Source organism: Lepidochelys kempii, chromosome 9, assembly GCF_965140265.1.
Source record: "Lepidochelys kempii isolate rLepKem1 chromosome 9, rLepKem1.hap2, whole genome shotgun sequence".
Taxonomy (NCBI): Eukaryota; Metazoa; Chordata; order Testudines; family Cheloniidae; genus Lepidochelys; species Lepidochelys kempii.
Window position 1 is genome coordinate 43,151,288 of NC_133264.1, and position 19,061 is coordinate 43,170,348.

The 19,061-nt window shown below is 47.3% G+C and overlaps 1 protein-coding gene across 9 annotated transcripts in view; it reads right to left on the reverse strand.

The window, feature by feature from the left end:
- ST6GAL1 (ST6 beta-galactoside alpha-2,6-sialyltransferase 1) overlaps window positions 1-9,679 on the reverse strand; it is a 110,278-nt gene extending 100,599 nt beyond the window's left edge. For 3 of the 9 annotated variants that reach the window (XM_073360039.1, XM_073360035.1, XM_073360036.1), the window contains exon 1: window positions 9,211-9,679. The gene's annotated coding sequence lies outside the window, so the exon portion shown is untranslated. Of the gene's footprint in view, window positions 1-8,460; window positions 8,685-8,713; window positions 9,113-9,210 lie in introns of those variants that run through there. The other 6 variants (XM_073360040.1, XM_073360034.1, XM_073360037.1 and 3 more) reach the window with 3 other exon arrangements.
- Window positions 9,680-19,061: the final 9,382 nt, after the last annotated feature.

The following is a 19,061-nucleotide window of genomic DNA, read 5'->3' on the forward strand; positions in this document are numbered from 1 at the left end:
GCAGGAGAGAACTGGACTTTGTCTTCCCGTGCAAGGAGTGGCTGGGGCTGCATCAGACCCACCCCCAGAAACCTTCCACAGCAGCAGGAAGCTCAGCATCCTCCCCTGCTTCCTGCCCTCATAGCTCCTCAGCTGTGGGGGGAGGGGTTACTGTATGGGGAGCTGCTCCCGCATCCACCCAACCCCCATGCATTCAAACCTCCCATACCCAGACACCCCTGCCAAGCCTTGCCCCATATGCCCAGAACCCCTTTAGCCCTCCATACCCAAACCCCACCGAATCTCAACCCTCTGCACCCAGAGCCCCTGCCTCCAGACCCCCAACCCTGCACCAAGACCACCCCCCACTGAGCTCCCATCACTCAAACCCCCACCCTGACGAGTCCCTGCACCACCGAGCCCCACATCCAGACCCCCATGCCACTGACCCCCAACTAGCTGCACCAAGACCCCCACCCCACCAAGCCCCACTCCTCCAGCACCCAGACCCCCCCCTTCTGAGACCCCCATGCCAGACCCTCCGCTGAGCCCCAACCACCTTCTCCTGGAAGCCCTTGCAGAGTCCCATTGCCCCTGCACCTGGAACCCCCCAATGAGCCTCTGCACATCCAGATCCCCCCAAACTCAGACCCCCCACTGAGTTGCCTGCACCCAGATTGTCCCACACAGAATCCTCTCACCTCACACTTGGATCCTGCCTGGTTGAACCTGCCTGCCTAACATCTAGGGCTCCTGGTTCAGAGGGGCAGGACCCCAGGGTGTTTCTGGGGCAGGCCCAGCCCTTGTACTGTGTCAGGGTCAGATGTGGGGGGCAGGGGGAAGGGGCCCCGCGGGGTGATCTCCCACCTTCGTGCAGCCCGTGGCCTGTGCTTCCCATTGCCATGCTGGAGCCTCTGCATTTATCTACTGACAAATAAAGCTGTAGAATTATGCAGAATTTTAAAATATTGAGCACAGAATTTTAAATTCTTTGGCACAGAATGCCCTCAGGAATATAAGATCCACCAAGCAGCTAAGAAAAGCTCAAGGGCCAGGCAGGAGAGTCCCACGGGCTGGATGTGGCCCATAGGCCATAGTTTGCCCACCTCTGATTTAGAGTAAGAATTTGATATTCATAACCGATCTATGTAGTATATTAAGCTTAGTTTGCGTGTTTTTTATTTACTAGGTAATCTGCTTTGATGCGTTTACTATCTCTTATAATCACTTAATTATAGTTTATTATAGTTAATATAACTTAAACTTGCAGCGCAAGATGGTATAATTTTGGATTTACATTCCAGAAAGGAGGTGCGTGCCTTAGGAACTGGGAGGTGCCCTAGCTGTGCCTCTCCATACTGAGCTGATCACAGCATCTGTATGTAAATGCAGCTGGCTGTAAAGTGGTAGTGCAGGCTGGTCACAGCAGTACAGTGTGAAAGGAGCCCAGGCTGGTGGGTCAGGGGGGCTCAGTGGTATCCCAGTTCCACGTGGCACTCCAGGGGGGACCCATCACACTGGGCACTTGTCCCATTTGTTCTTGCCAACTGATCCGCTGAAAAAGAGCAAACTAGACAAATGCACATTTTCCAAAAAAGAAAAAAAAATGGGGTTCGACCCCAACCGGGGTGCAGAGCAATGTGGGGGGGGGCGGCGCGAGCAGCAATGCCAGCTCTGCACTGGACGAGGGCTCAGGTGAGCACCTCAGCCTGAGTCAGCCCTGTGGGCAAATGGAGAGAGAGGGGGTCGGGCCAGCCCCGTGCAGGTAGACGTCAGGGAGCTTGGGCCAGCCCTGTGCATGGGAGACCTGGGGGAGCAAGGAGGCCTTAGGCCAGCCCCACAGGCAGGAGGCATGGAGGACTTGGGGACCAGGTGGGGGCCTCGAGCTGGCCCTGTGTGGTGTCCCATTTTCCCTTGGGAAACATATCGTCACCCTACTTAGATGTCCCCCTTCCTAGTTAAGCTTGAGCTCTGGAAATAGCCAGTCCCTCTTTGCATTTGCTCCACTGTACTAATTTTCACTTAGCCCTGGGTCTACCCTGCACAAAGTTAGACAATAATCTGACAGATGTGGAAGGGGATGGGAAAAAGTGCTAGGGGGAAAAAACAGATATTTTTTGTAAAATAATAATTATATAATAATTGTGTAAAATAATCAATATGATTTCCTGCTCAATTTCTGAGGGATTCCTTTAATTGACTAACCTCCTCTTCTACTGTGCTAAGCAAAAGAGAAATGTCTGAGGGGAAACGAGAGAGTATAGCAGGTGTAGAACATAATACTCCCAAATATTTAGTGCAGGTCCAGCAAAATGGGAAAGTTGGGTGCAGTTTTTTTGTAAACTGACTTGTGATATGCACACTACAACACAGATAAGAGAGTGAGTAACTCCCCTTATTTAACCCTCTTTTAGCCATGAGTGTAACACATGTGGAAGGACAGAAAAGGAATATGTGCATTATAAGTTACATCTATTTTTCAGCTATCCAAACTCATTTTCTGTAATCTGCATCTTCCACCCCTGAATAATGCCGGTGAAACTCCACTGCTATTTTTGGACAAGATGAGACGGTGCTGAATTATTTAAACAAGCAAAGATTTAAGTTGCTGCTTAAATGTGTCTTAAATTATGAATATACGCAGTTTATGCAAGGATACTTATAAAATGGAGGGCTTGAACCTTATGCTAGAAAATCTTATTTCAAGAGCAAGGAAGGCTTTTCACATTTAACAATAAGACGTTTCGAAATCCTCTTTTTCACCCAGAACTCAGAAACACTCTTTCTTTCATTATGTTCAGCAGCCATGGGATTTTACTGACACTTGTCCCTATCAGATGCTTTGTTTTTAATGTTAGCAGTGATTATATCAGTTTACAGCAAACAGTTATGTGGGATAGGGTGGAACATTACAAATGGGCATATACAGAAGATAGAGGGGGAGGGAAAGAGAGAGGTAGCAGATCCACAGGAATAAATAAGCATAGCTCCATTTACAAGCTGACATTCTGCCCCTTCCTATTTATGCTTTTACGAAGTGGAGAGGGAATGGAGAAAATTTAATATATAAAATTCATTGAAGATATTCTTTTCTGAAACTTAGAAAAAACACTTCAAGCTCCGACTACCATCTGTCTCGTACAGCCACTAAGAAAAACTAGTTCTTCTGGTGTTTTTTCCCATCAAAACACCATTGTTGTTGGATATTATTAAAGTAGTTCTGTATTAAAATCACAAATGAGTTTGATTCTCCATAGTTTAAATTCCAGGGTATTACTAATTAAGAGGTCTCTTGGTTTTTGGTACTGCTTCTCTCCCTCTATGTGTGAAACTTGCAAACTGCTAATTGTGTTAGTACATTCTAAGACAGAGTCTGTTCTCAAAGCAATTCTTTGTAACAACAACTACTCACACACAGAGAGACTCAAAGCAATACTCTGTAACAACAGAAACAGCACCCAGAGACTCCCCGCCCTTTTGTTGTATTCATCTCGTTTTGTTAACAATTGTGATTAAAATAGAGATAGAGGATGGATGTGGATGGATGCTTGGTGTGGATAATAACTGAATGATCAGGGAGGTGCCAGCCGAAGAATCCCGTGTCCATCGGCCGAAGAAGGCGTCAAGTGGATATAACCAGAGGACCCCCGGAGGGCAGACTGGAATCCACCCAACAGCCTCAAGAATAGGAGAACCAAAGAACAAGATAACATCTGGCAGCACGGAGCTGTCAGGAATGCACCATCTGCTGATTGATTCAGCAACAGCATGATGAAGCAATTCCCATAGACTGGCATAGGAAGAAACTCCTGTAAAAATGGATCCTAGAAAGTGAGAACTTTGGGGTCTGATTCTGCAAACCAACTTCCAGGAGCATCAGATGTGCATCTGACGAGGCCCTGCTCCCTCCTCACGTCCAGGCCACCTGGCCAGTGGCTTGGCATGACCAACTCTAAGGCTGGTAACTATGATAACAACCTTGCAGAACGTGTGTGTGTGTGTGTGTTTGTATATGAATGAATGTGTGAATAAATATGAAATTGAATGGAATGTTATAGATATAACTAACTGCTTACTATGATTCTTTCTGTATTCACAATAAATGTGGCATTTTGCCTTTTCCCCTTTAATAACATCCTGCTCCTTTTTATTTTATTGGTTTAACATCGTCACCCTCACATTATAGAGTATAGTTAAACCCAACCGTTCTTTGCATTAATGATAAAGCAGCAATTTAAACCAGGGCCAAAGTCTGTGCTCCTCTGAAGGGTTAATGTTTAGCTATTCCACCTGGAAGCAGGCGGGGCACACCCTGACTGTTTCCTAGAAGCAATGCACACATTGCTCTATCCAAGCACGAGGGCTAGATATGAACCATGAGAACTTGATTGTTTGGACAGCAACTGTGGGAGGCTTTTTTAGCCTGGGCTCAAGGCCTGAGAACCAGGATTGTAGTAGATAGAGGATGGTAACTAAGCATATGAATCAACGTCATACATTCCTTTGTGTAGCAGTGTGTAATGCTTAGGGGGAGAAATATAATAAAAGGAGAAGGTGGAAGGCGGGGGGGCAGAACAGCCCATCTCCGCTGACCAGCCTGTTTGCTTGCATAAAGCTGTGTTCTGTCTCATCACTGAACCGCCACACTCCTCACTTGAGCAGAAAGCCCATGGGACTTTTGCTTAACTAACGATAGGAGAATTTTGCCCTACAGGTGAATACTTTCAAAAATATACAAGCAGTAGCATATTTAAACCTGGACTGTCACCTTAAAGTTCAACAAATTTACAAATTCAGTCCACCCGCTGTCTGGCAACATCAAATGTTCAATCTGTCAGTTTGAAAACAAAATATCTGGAATATACTTATGCAGTGAAGTATTTGTAAACAGTATTCTACTAACGTGAAATCTGCAAACAAAATCCAAATCTTTATGTACAAGCTTTGTAGCTGAGACCTGTTAGCAATGCGTGCAATATGAAAATTAGAATTACCAGCACTCCAGCTACCTTCGAGACACCACTGACTTCCTGAGGAAACTACAATCCATCGGTGATCTTCCTGATAACATCATCCTGGCCACTATGGATGTAGAAGCCCTCTACACCAACATTCCACACAAAGATGGACTACAAGCCGTCAAGAACACTATCCCCGATACTGTCACGGCTAACCTGGTGGCTGAACTTTGTGACTTTGTCCTCACCCATAACTATTTTACATTTGGGGACAATGTATACCTTCAGATCAGCGGCACTGCTATGGGTACCCGCATGGCCCCACAGTATGCCAACATTTTTATGGCTGACTTAGAACAACGCTTCCTCAGCTCTCATCCCCTAACGCCCCTTTACTCTACTTGCGCTATATTGATGACATCTTCATCATCTGGACCCATGGAAAAGAAACCCTTGAGGAATTCCACCATGATTTCAACAATTTCCATCCCACCATCAACCTCAGCCTGGTCCAGTCCACACAAGAGATCCACTTCCTGGACACTACAGTGCTAATAAACGATGGTCACATAAACACCACCCTATACCGGAAATCTACTGACCGCTATTCCTACCTACATGCCTCCAGCTTTCACCCTGACCACACCACACGATCCATTGTTTACAGCCAAGCTCTGCGATACAACCGCATTTGCTCCAACCCCTCAGACAGAGACAAACACCTACAAGATCTCTATCAAGCATTCTTACAACTACAATACCCACCTGCGAAAGTGAAGAAACAGATTGATAGAGCCAGAAGAGTTCCCAGAAGTCACCTACTACAGGACAGGCCTAACAAAGAAAATAACAGAACGCCACTAGCCGTCACCTTCAGCCCCCAACTAAAACCCCTCCAACGCATTATTAAGGATCTACAACCTATCCTGAAGGATGACCCATCACTCTCACAAATCTTGGGAGACAGGCCAGTCCTTGCCTACAGACAGCCCCCGAACCTGAAGCAAATACTCACCAGCAACCACATACCACACAACAGAACCACTAACCCAGGAACCTATCCTTGCAACAAAGCCCGTTGCCAACTGTGCCCACATATCTATTCAGGGGACACCATCACAGGGCCTAATAACATCAGCCACACTATCAGAGGCTCGTTCACCTGCACATCTACCAATGTGATATATGCCATCATGTGCCAGCAATGCCCCTCTGCCATGTACATTGGTCAAACTGGACAGTCTCTACGTAAAAGAATAAATGGACACAAATCAGATGTCAAGAATTATAACATTCATAAACCAGTCGGAGAACACTTCAATCTCTCTGGTCACGCGATTACAGACATGAAAGTTGCGATATTACAACAAAAAAACTTCAAAACCAGACTCCAGCGAGAAACTGTTGAATTGGAATTCATTTGCAAATTGGATACAATTAATTTAGGCTTGAATAGAGACTGGGAGTGGCTAAGTCATTATGCAAGGTAACCTATTTCCCCTTGTTTTTTCCTAACCCCCCACCCCGCCCAGACATTCTTGTTAAACCCTGGATTTGTGCTGGAAATGGCCCACATTGATTATCATACACATTGTACGGAGATTGATCACTTTAGATAAGCTATTACCAACAGGAGAGTGGGGTGGGGGGAGAGAAAACCTTTTGTAGTGGTAAACACCCATTTTTTCATGCTTTGTGTGTATAAAAAGATCTTCTATACTTTCTACAGTATGCATCTGATGAAGTGAGCTGTAGCTCTCGAAAGTTTATGCTCAAATAAATTGGTTAGTCTATAAGGTGCCACAAATACACCATTAAAGTGTTCTTCTCATATATATATATATATATATATATATATATATATATATATATATATATATAGTGATGGGGCAAGACCAGATGGCTATAGAACAGTAGAGAGCAATAGATATGTTAGCTCCAGGCTAAACAAATCCCTGGTACCAAGATAAGTGAAATGGCAGCTGCTCCAGGTCAATTAAAACACCTGGGGCCAATTAAGAACTTTCCAGAAGGCAGGGAGAAAGCTAAGTTGATTGGGACACCTGAAGCCAATCAGGGACTGGCTGAAACTAGTTAAAAGCCTCCCAGTTAGTCAGGTGGGTGTGCATGTCAGGAGCTGTGGGAGGAAGTTGTGCTGTTGGAGAGGCTGAGTAGTACACACCATATCAGGCACAAGGAAGGAAGCCCTGAGGTAAGGGTGAAGTGGAGCTTGAGAAAGTGAGCGCTGCTGTGGGAGAAGTAGCCCAGTGAATTGTACATGTCATGTCATGTTTCTAAAAGGTCAGCTACCATAGCTGATACTATTAGGGACCCTGGGCTGGAGCTTGGAGTAGAGGGTGGGCCTGGGCTTCTCCCTTCTTTTGCCCCCTGATTAATCACTGAGACTGGGAGACAACAGAGACTGTGCAAGGAAGGATATCTTCTCCTCACCTCCCTTGCTGGCTTATGATGAAAATGGCTTAGAGTGTGACCCTTCTCTCTAGAGAGAGAGAAATCTGCCAGGAAATGCAGGACCCATGGAGGCAATATATAGTACATTTGTATTCAAAAGGGGAAAACTACATGGACCTTATAGAAATGCAGTATTGATTGTTACATTATCTCAGTGGGTTGCTCCTTCTACATATTGAACTGATGATCAACATTTGCCAACTTATTCAGCACATCAAAAATCAAGGGAGTTTTTGTCACAGGAACAGCAGTTAGCATATAAGGAAGGACCTGGATAGATTAATGCCCAACTCCTTTATCTAAGAAGTGTTTTGAGCAAAGTTTAAAAATTCAAAATCAAACAACATACATATCCAGAAAGATCAGGCTTTCACAGCAAAAATTCATAAACTGCTTTCTTTGGATGTGCAAGTTGAAATGTTTATCTCAACTCTTGAACATTATCTACAGTTAGCCCTTTATTACTTTCCAAGTGGAAACTTGCAACTATACAACAAAGGGTATTTCTGTTTCTTTTGTTTTCTTTTATTTCTTCATCTTTAAAAAATAAACTAATTATATTGTTTTAGAAAAGCACAGACTTCTGCCACTAAAATCTACACCGAAAATAACTGCTGGTCTTTTGGAGAAGCAACAGTTGATTAATCATTTCTTTTTTAGACTATGTTGCAGCCCAATTCCTGATAGAATGGATTTATTTATAGCAATATTTTATTTGAAAAGTACTTGATAACAGCTGGGATTTCTCTCCAGGGAACTGCATGAGCTTTAAGGGGGCGGGAGAGAGGAAGCAATGCAGTGTCCAGAGTTGAACTTGCGGTGCAATTCAAATTTTGCTTTAAAAAAATCCCTAGCAAGATCAGTGCCCTCCTTCCCCCTCTGCAGAGAGCAAACAGCCCAGAATCAGACTCATGCCATTGTGCCCAGAGAAGTCTCCCACTCTCTCCCCAGCCCCGCTACCCCGGAGCCCAGGTCGGGTTCCCTCGGGTGTGCCAATCACACGCCTGCCCGGTGCCTTGCAGCAGACCCAGACGTTGCTGGTGCTACTCACTTGGGGTTGCAGCTGCTGCGCTAAGCACGGCCCGGGCAGCTCAGCCGCTGGTCTGCGGATCCCTTTGTTACCGCCCGGACACTTGGCAGCTATTCACAAGCCACTGTCCTCGCCGGTTGCTTGCCAGCGAGGAGAGAAGCCAAGCTCATCCCCAAGCCGACAGCCCGCCCGGGCTGGGGGGGCAGGAAGGGGGAGGATGTTATGCAAAACTTGGAGGCCAGGGTGCTGTACAGCGGCCCGGCGCTGAGCCTACCTGCTGCGGGGGGAGGTGCCGCACCGCTGCCCCCTCCCCACGAGCCGGGGTGGCCGGGCTCCCCCGTTCCCCCGCCGCTCCCCTCCCTGCAGCCCTCGCAATCCCGGCTCCCCCACCGTGGGGAGGGGCACAACGGTCCCCACCGGGGGGGTGGCGGCAGCGGAGCCCCCACGTGTTTCCCTCCCCGCTCCGGGGGCGGGGGCAGAAACCAGGGAGAGTCCAAACGACCCCGGGGAGCCAGCGCCCAGCCACCCTCGGAGCCCCGGCCGTGTTCCTCGCCCCCTCCCCGGGCCGATGCAGGCGCGCAGAGACGGGCCGCGGGGCTCTGCCGCCTTTGTCTGAGCCGCGGCAGACGGCGCGTCTCGGGAGCCCGCCCGGCCGCCCCCCGGAGTGGGCCCCCCCAGCGGGCACCGAGCCCCGCACTCCCGGGAGCGGAACGCCTCCCGCCCCGCCGGGCGGGTTTCCACCGCCCAGCTGCAGCCTGAACCCTGACCTACCTCCTCAGTGCTGTGCGGTGGGGCTCCGTCTCCTCCTCCCCCAGCCGCTGCCCCTGGGCTCTCCCCGCCGCACTGCCCAGCCAGTGCCTACGGGCTGGGCGGACAAGGCAAGCAGCGTGGTGCGGCTCCGCTCCTCCGGCATAGCGGAAACAACGGTGCGGAGGGCTGCCAGTGCCCCTGGGCCAGCAACAAGGCGAGGCTTTGTGTGGGTCCGAAAGTCCAGGGTCGTAGGAGAAGACGGTGGAGACCAGAAGCGGATAACAAGAGCTCAGAGTGTGCTGAGGAGCCGTGAATGAAACAGATCCCCCTCAACTTCCCCTTTCAGCTGGAGCATAAACCCCTCCAGCCACGCTCTCATCATTCCCCGCACCCCCGGACTGTTCGGGTTGGCCGGGGGGTTGATTCTCCGCTGCCCTGGCCCCTGCAGTCTTTGTCCTTTGGTGTCACAATGGCAGCCGACGTGTAATGATTACACGAGGCGCGGGGGGAGCGGGGCCGACCCTGGAGGACTGATGAAGCTTTTGTTACAAATGTACCTTCCAAGCCTTGCATGAAAGAAGCTGTATCATTTGAAAAGTACGGAAATTAGTACCGGTAATAAATAACTAATGAAACAAATAGCAGACGTGCACTACTTTCTATGACAGGTTTCAGAGTAACAGCCGTGTTAGTCTGTCTTCGCAAAAAGAAAAGGAGCACTTGTGGCACCTTAGAGACTAACCAGTCATGCTCAAATAAATTGGTTAGTCTCTAAGGTGCCACAAGTCCTCCTTTACTTTCTATGAATCGCCCTTCTCAGTTGGGTTGCAAGATACACACTGAATTGCACTGAGAATATTTTTTTAAAATTCATACTTGCCCCCTCTTAATATTGTCCTTTAGACTTTTGTACCACTACAGATACAGAAAGGGAACAGAACAGCAGGTTTTCTATTAGGTGCTTGGGGAGCAGGGAGTGTACGCATGCTATGAAATGGATTGTTATTGATAATGAAAGCCTTGGTCTAAACTACAGAGTTAGTTCAATCTAAGACATCTTACATCAACCTAACTCTGTAAGTGTCTACACTAGGGCATGGCTCCACTTGCAAGTTAGAACACATTAAAGCAGCCCCAGGCACCCTAACTCACCATGCGTCCACTTTGGCAAGACACGTAGAGCACCCTGACTCTGCAGCTGGAGAGCTCCTGGTAATCCACCTCTACAAGAGGCATAATGCTTGGTGCGCCCCGGCTGGAGTGCCGCAGCACCAGTGTGGACGCCCTGGTCTGTTAATGCGCTCTGATCGGCCTCCAGAAGTGTCTCACGATGCCTGTTCTAGCCAATTTGGTCATCACTTTGAACTCTACTGCTCTGCTCTCAGGTGACCAACCGTCAGACCCGCCCTTTAAATTCTCTGGGAATTTTGAAAATCCCCTTCCTGTTTGCTCAGCAAGGCATGGAGTGCTCTCAGCACATCTTTCCAGGTGATCATGCCTCCACGTGTCAGGCGATCCCCAGTATGGAGCAATGGCAAGGTGCTGGACCTCATCAGTGTTTGGGGGAGGAAACTGTCCAGTCCCAGCTGCGCTCCTGCTGTAGGAATTACAATACCTTTGGGCAGATATCAAAGGACATGATGGAAAGGGGCCATGACCAGGTCACACTGCAGTGCAGGATTAAAGTGAAGGAACTGTGGAATGCCTACCGCAAAGCCCACAAGGCAAACCACCGCTCCAGTTTTGCCCCCGCGCACAACCTGCCGTTTCTACAAAGAGCTGTATGCAATACTTGGGGTCGACCCCACCTCCACTCCAAGGACCACCATGGACACTTCAGAGCCCAGTTCAACAAGGCAGGAGAAGGAGGAAAGCAGGAGTGACGGTGCTGAGGAGGAGGAAGACACCCCGGCATCCCTAGATGCATGCAGCAAGGAGCTGTTCTCAAGCCAGGAGGAAGGTAGCCAGTCGCAGAGGCCAGCGCTTGGGGGAAGGACAAACACCAGAGGACGTGCCCGGTAAGCGGCTTTTATTTTGGGAAGGAAGTTGTTCGGTGCAGGCTCTTAGGGCGAGGAGGGTTAGGGCCGCATGCATGCTTAGATGCGGATTAGGGCGGTGATGTGCTCTCTCACATCGTGGTAATTGGCCTCAGTGATCTCTTCAAAGGTCTCATGCAGAAGCTATGCAATGCACTTGTACAGGTTCCTTGGCAGAGCTACTGTGCTCCTTGTCCCAGTCAGGCTAACATGTCCGCGCCACTGTGCCGTGAGGGGCAGGGGGACCATTGCTGCACACAGGCAAGCTGCATATGGGCCAGGGCGGAAGCCGCATTGTAGTAGAAGACTCTCCCTTGCTTCCCAGATCACCCTCAGCAGCGAGATATCTTCCAGGATGAAATCCTGTGGAAAATGTGGGGACAGTGTTCAGTATAGGGGTCCCCTGCAGCTGCTGGCTCTCCCCAAGACACAGAACCTCAGAGGACAGTACGGCAGTGAAACAATCAGTCCCCCTCGACCCTGTGCTTACCATTTTGGGGCTCCTGTGGGTTATGTGCGCTCAATTTGGGACAGGCAAATTCTACTATTGTTTAGACTGTGCTTGTCTTTAAGTACAGGGGAACTCTGCTTGCTCTGTCTGGTGTGAACAATACTGCCTCTGTTAAGTGTTGCATTTTGCCTTTACGGATGCAGCCTTGAGATCTCAGCCGTCCGTGTTATCACCAGCTGAAAGACTCCAAAGAATTAGGAAGAGGCCACGTAGACGCAAGGAAGACATGCTGCATGAAGTAATGCAGCAGTCCCGTCATGAAAATCGAAAAGCGCAGGAGTGGAGGGAGAGTGAAAGGAGGTTCCACCAGCAGAATGCGGAGCACTGGCACGAAAGCGCGGAGCGCCAGCATCAAAGCACGGAACAGCTGATTAGTACTGTGGAGCACCAAGCGGACTCGATCCAGGCGCACGTAGCCATGCAGGTGGAGCACTACCCCCGCCCCGCAGCCCTTGTCCCAAAACTCTTTCCCTTGTGCCCCCATGTCACCTCCAACCCACTTTCCCCAACATCCGGGTTCTTACCACCACCAGCTGCCTCCAACACCTATAGCTTTACCACCCAGCCCTGCAAACTGCGACCCTTACCCACAGCACTCAACCCCCATCGCCATGCAGTTTAGCCAGCCTGAAGTGCAGCACTCATTGCACAGCACTCCAGACAGGAAGGCTGAGTATGAGAACAGGACATACACAAATCTGTGATTGAACCATTTCCCACCCCCTTGTCCTTTCTGTTTCCCAAGCAGTTGTGTTTCTTTTCAATAAATAGATTTTCTTTTAAATAAATGGCTTTTTTGGCTTTGAAAACATGCTTTATTATTGCATTAAGTAAAACATACCTTAGCCCAGGAAAGCAACAGGCACTGCAAGTCAGTGTAGCAAACACAGATTCCTACTAACATTAGAACCACTGTGGAGGGCACCAAACATTACTGGTGGCTTTCAGCCTCAAATTGCTCCCTCAAGACATCTCTAATCCTTGCAACCCTGCACTGGGCCCCTCTAATAGCCCTGCTCTCTAGCTGTTCAAATTCAGCCTCCAGGTGTTGAACCTCCGAGTTCCATGTCTGAGTGAATCTTTCACCCTTCCCTTCACAAATGTTATGGAGGGTACAGTACGCAGATGTAACCATGGGGATGTTGTCATCAGCCAGGTCCAGCTTCCCATACAGAGAGCACCAGCAGCCCTTTAAACGGCCAAAAGCACACTCCACACTCATTCTGCACTGACTCAGTCTGTTGTTGAACCACTCCTCGCTGCTGTCGAGGCTCCCTGTGTAGGGTTTCATGAGCCACGGCATTAAAGGGAAGCGGGGTCTCCAAGGATCACAATGGGCTCTTCGACTTCCCCTATGGTGATCTTCTGGTCTGGGAAAAAAGTCCCAGCTTGCAGCTTCCTGAACAGGCCAGTGTTCCAAAAGATGCGTGCTTCATGCACCTTTCCAGACCAGCCTGCATTAAAGTCAATGAAACTCCCACGGTGATCCACAAGCACCTGGAGAACCATCGAGAAATACCCCTTCCACTTAACGTACTCGGAGGCTAGGTGGGCTGGTGCCAGAATTGGAATATGTGTCCCATCTTTCCCCCTTCCACAGTTAGGAAACCCATTTGTGCAAAGCCAGTCACAATGTCATGCACATTACCCAGAGTCGCCATTCTTCTGAGCAGGATGTGATTAATGGCCCTGCAAACTTGCATCAACACGATTCCAGCTGTCGACTTTCCCACTCCAAACTAGTTAGTGACCGATCGGTAGCTGTCTGGAGTTGCCAGTTTCCAGATTGCAATAGCCACCCGCTTCTCCACCAGCAGGCCAGCTCTCAATCTCGTGTCCTTGCGGCACAGGGTCGGGGCAAGCTCATTACACAGTCCCATGAAAGTGGCTTTTCTCATCCAAAAGTTCTGCAGCCACTGCTCGTCATCCCAGACTTGCATGATGATGTGATTCCCATCACTCAGTGCTTGTTTTCCGAGCCCAAAAGCGGCAGTCCACGGTGATGAGCATGTCCGTGAATGCCACAAGCAATCTCTTGCCGTATGCGTGATGTGAATCGACATCATCCTCGGACTCCTCACTGTCAGTTTGTAGCTTAAGGAATAACTTGACTGCAAAACGTGACGTGCTGGCGAGACCCATCAGCATATTCCTCAGCACTTCATTCCCACAGAACGGGGGGAAGACAGAGCGCATAGTACAAAAAGTGTTGAAAGATGGCGCCAAATGTGGATGGAAGCACAGGGATTGCTGGGATGTGAAGCGATGCGTCATGGGGGGTTGGGACAGGACCCGAATGCCCCGCACCCAGTGACCCCTTCCCACAAGCCACAGCGCCAGAATGGGAAGAGGTGCTCTGTGGAATAGCTGCCCATAATGCACCGCTGCCAATGCCACTGCAAGTGCCGCAAATGGGGCCACACCAGTGCGCTTGCAGCTGACAGTGTGGACACACTGCAATACTTTCCCTACTGCGCTCTCCGAGGGCTGGTTTAACTCACAGCGTTCTACAGCTGCAAGTGTAGCCATGCCCTAAAATGCAGCTCCCACCAGTGTAACTCGCCCACTACACCAACTCCATCTCCCCTAAAGGCATAGCACTTAAGTCAATGTGTTGCCAATTCTCATGATTTATTCATGAGTCCCATGAGAATTATTGTTTTGCTTAAAGCCCCAACTCCTGGACTCAAGTGGATATATGAGGATTTCAACCTTCATTCTTAAAGAAAAAGTAAGTTTCTAGCCCTCATGGCTGTGGAGAAAACTTCAAAATGAGACCCCAATGCACCCTAAAAACTCAAAAAGCAGATGGCAAATAAAAAAGAACCCCAAATGTATTATTTTTACATCATAATCTCATGATTTTAAAGCCAAACTCATGATTTTTGGAGAGCCTGATTCATGCTTTCTGAACATTTGAGGTTGGTAATACTGTGTTTGCAGTTCTTGCATTGGTCTGACAATGCTTTTCACCCATAGTTTTTGCAGAATCCTCAATCAGCCACATTAAAACGAGACTCCATCATCAACAGTAGATCTATGCTTAACAATAGATGCATTCATGCCAACAACACTCAGGTGCCTCTGACAAAAAGATCACACCCCTCCCTACCTTCTTTCTGATATTGCACTAGAAAGTCATATGACCTGCTTCTATTCCACTATCCAAGACCTTCACTAAGGCCATGTCTACACTAATAAGCTTACAGCAGCTGAGCTATACAGATACAGCTGTGCCACTGTAAGATTGCTCATGTAGCCGTCTATGCTGACAGGAAAGAGCTTTCCTGTTAACACAATAAAACCACCTAAATGATCGGTGGTAGCTATATCAGTGGGAGAGTGTCTCCTGCCAGCATAGCACTGTGCACAAGAGCACTTATGCCTGCAAAATTTATGTTGCTCAGGGGTGTATTTTTTCACACCCCTGAGCAACAAAAGTTTTGCCAACATAGGGGGTAGTGTAGACATGGCCTGCCATTGTCCCTGCCAGCAGACATGGTTAGTAGAACTGGAATTTAAATATGAAGAGCCAGGCCATTCTACTTACTCTTCCAGCAATAAACTTAATTATTCCCTTGCAAGTATGTACTACAGTAGGGTCTTTCTCGATGATAATGAGGGCATTTAGGGTGTCTATTGTTGTACAAAAGTTTCTCCCTTCTCTCCCATAACAACACTCTTGGATCAATCCATAAAGCCCCCACTCCTGTCCTCCACAGGAAGACTTTTTGGAAAAGACTCTGCACCTTTTCCCTAGTGCAAGTGACCTTGTGTATATGACAAAAATACAACCATGTCAGGGAAACTGGTTACAGCACAGTTGTCCTCTAACTTGATTACAACATGATTCTATTTTGAAGTGTATTGTAGACCTTAACAGTATTTTGTAATTAGGCTGCAGCCAAATAACTTTCCTTGGCTTGTTGGCTTACTGTGGACAGCCCCTTTTCGGGAGCTTTTCTGGCTCCCCTCTCTGCCAGTCGTGCTGGATGTTTTGGCTGATGTTAGAACTGATGGTGCACTTTGTGGCAGAAGCTGTGCGAGAAGGGTGTACAACAGGCAACCAAGAGCAAAATATAGCCCATATATAGCATCATAAAGTGTGGCTCATGCTACTCTGTCTTCAGAAGCGGAGAGAGAGAAAAAAGCTACTCAGCTGCAGGTTTTTACTGCTCGGAATCACACTTCATATCTCTTCCTCTATCAAGGTTGATACAAGCACAAGTAAATATGATTATCTGTATAAATATATTTTGTAAACTATATATAAATTATCCTCCAAACAAGCTGCTAATGGAGCAACTGTTGTCACAAAAACGTCAACTCTGGAACCCAAGAGATCCTTGGCACATGACCAAAATAATGCCCTCACTCAGGCCTGTGCAATTCTTTGGAAATCTGATTTTGCTGGGGACAGCATTTGACTTGCTCTATAGCATGGGTCACCTCTATTAGAGAAGTGCTAGAAAAGAGGTACAGAACCTATGACATCCCACTGCCAAAAGTGAAGGGGAAGCATTAACAACCAATCAGAACCTAAAAAATGGGATGATTGAAAGGCTGAGTTTGTGCAGTTCTTCTGGCAGAAGTGCTTTTGCTTGTGCCTAACTGTGTTGCAGATCCACTAGGAAAGGATCGAGGTCAGAATGAGATCCTCAACTGAGTATTTTTTAAAACTTTTTTGTGCTTAAAACTCTGTGTTTTAGTAGCTCTGAGCCATAGCCTTCCTCCCATGAAAAGAGATGAGATATGACACACAGTTAATAGATGGCTCTGCACAATTTCGATGTTCATTAGCTCTAGTCTCTCCTATGGCATCACTCACCATGCTCCACCAATGATGCCAGCCTCAATAATGCAGTTGCCTGTTTCTTCCACAATTATACCATGCATTTCCACTCGCCCGTACATGGAACGCTCTCCCATCTCCAGTCCACCACTACCTTTTCATCTTTCAAATTCCCCTCCTTCTATGCTGCCCAAAGAAAATGACACAATAGTTACAAGTTTTAAAAAAAGTCTTGAAAAAGCTTTCATGGGTAAAAAACCCACTTCTTCAGATGCATGGAGATGTCCTACTTCTGACAGCAGAAATCTGTGCACGGGGTTTGTAGATGCGTCTATGGGTAGCCAGAATAAAAGCAAGTATGCATATTGATTTTGCGGAGTTAATTTGTGTATATTTTGTTGGTTTAGGGGAAAAGTTCTGAACTATGATGTTGCCTCTTAGCAGGGTCACATGGTGTAGGGCAAAGCTACCTAAGCACACAATTCATTATAAATTTATATTTCCTGTTCGTGGTTTTAGTAAGCAATTAAAAACAAGATATTTTGCAGGTTGCAGTAGCAGTAACTGATAGATAGTAACCTGATGTCACTCTGGTGCTGAATTATTCACATTATACACTCAGCAACCTAAGAGGATTACATTATCTCTGATTGCAGTTACAGATAACACCGCCTGAAGGGGAGGCAGGAGAAACCGATCTATTTACAAAATCTGTGTCAGTGAGTTGCAGTATACTGGAGAAGAGTAAAGGCTTCCCTGAAAGCACTGACTTCCAGGAGCCAGACTATGCAAAGAATCATAAAGAAGTAGAAAGAGTCAAATGTCCAGAGTTAAATGAAAAGAATGTAACAGCCCCTGGACTTTTGATCCTTAATGAAACTAGATCTTTACTTTGGTAAGGACTGCAGGATTAGCTCCAAATAAAACAAACCCAGAGGTCAGACTAGAGGGGATTAGATGCTCCATAATCTGGTTTCTCACTTCTGGGATGTGTTTACACTAGGAAACATCTTTCAGCAATGGAGAGTTGCAACAGTGCTACCACTGGTGTGTAGTATACTGGCTGGAGGCATTTTTTAAATCCATGTCCTTTAACCCCACTCAGAGCCCAATCTACACTTTGTGCATATGCTGTCAGTACCATCAGCAAAGCTCCATTGTTGCTGAGGAAATAACATATGTGTCATTTTCTAACATGGACATAGCCCAGGAGTCCTGAGTTCAAGTCCTGCCATTGCTCTGAAATGAAAATAGGTAAGATGGTCTCACCTTAGGTTTTGAGAACTTCTTTCCACATCACAAGGACGTTGCCCAATTGTCTATTTTTACTCAGAGCAAAGTACTGGCACAGAAGAGGGATGTTGCAAGTCAGGCAACGTGTGTATGGGGAATCTCGCACAACTTTTTTCTATACTATGTTTTTGTCTACCCAAAAATATCAATTCCCCACCCTTAGGCACCACATTCACCTTTTAACAGAGAGAGAGAGTGAAAGTGTGTGTTGGATTTTGATTGAATAAGGGGTTTGTCTGGTATGGTTTCTGCCAGCAGGATCGTAGCTGCATTATATATATGGCGTAAAGCTAACCTTCCCAGTCACATGCAAGTACCAAAACATATAAAATATGGGGAAGAGAGAGGTGTTTATTGTTAAATATACTTTTAACTCAGTGACAATCAATGCCCATGATATTGTTTAGACTAGACAGGAACCAATATCTTTTAAGGGTTAACAGAACCTTGGCCTTTTGGGTGCTTTTCTATCCCTTCTTGTTAGCTAATTAGGATAGAAAATGTCCAATTAGCCTTTTATAATTAAGCAAACAAGTTGTGACAGGCCATGCATTTCTGGGAGGTTAGAAAATACATTACAGTAGAAAACGAGCAGTTAAAGTTACTTCAGTCAATTGAGATTAAGATCCCAGCTAATATTAGTACAAAATCTACTTTGTTCTCAGAACCAGTTAAAACATGTCAGTGTTACAATGTGACAGGACCAACCCATGTTTTAATCATGTTCCCAAATAAGGCTCTAGTCCTGCAAAGTAAAAAGGATGTATCACAATTCTGGAACATAGTTTGGTCTCATCTATAGTGCAAGACCTAACCATATGAGGGGAATACTCTGAGGAAGTGGTTCTCAAACTAGGGCCACCTAGTACTAATACTGTTTTGTATTAACGTGCCCCCGTTTGTGATGGGGAGGGAGGAATGAAGGGGTTGATGTGAGTCAGCATGAGTTAGATGGCACTAGAGCATGATGGTATATGCAAAGAGTCATTGTGGTGTAGGAGCATAATTATTGTATTCATTCCTAACCTGGTACTGTTCATTTCTCCTAACTACAGTATCCAGTATACAGTATTCAGGGAAAGCTCCTCGCGGGCCAGGCCCATTTGTTTACCTGCCACGTCCGCAGGTTCTGCCAATCACAGCTCCCACTGTGGGAGGCCAATGGGGGCTGCGGGAAGTGGCGCGGGCCGAGGGATGTGCTGGCCGCCCTTCTCGCAGCCGCCATTGGCCTGGAGCGGCG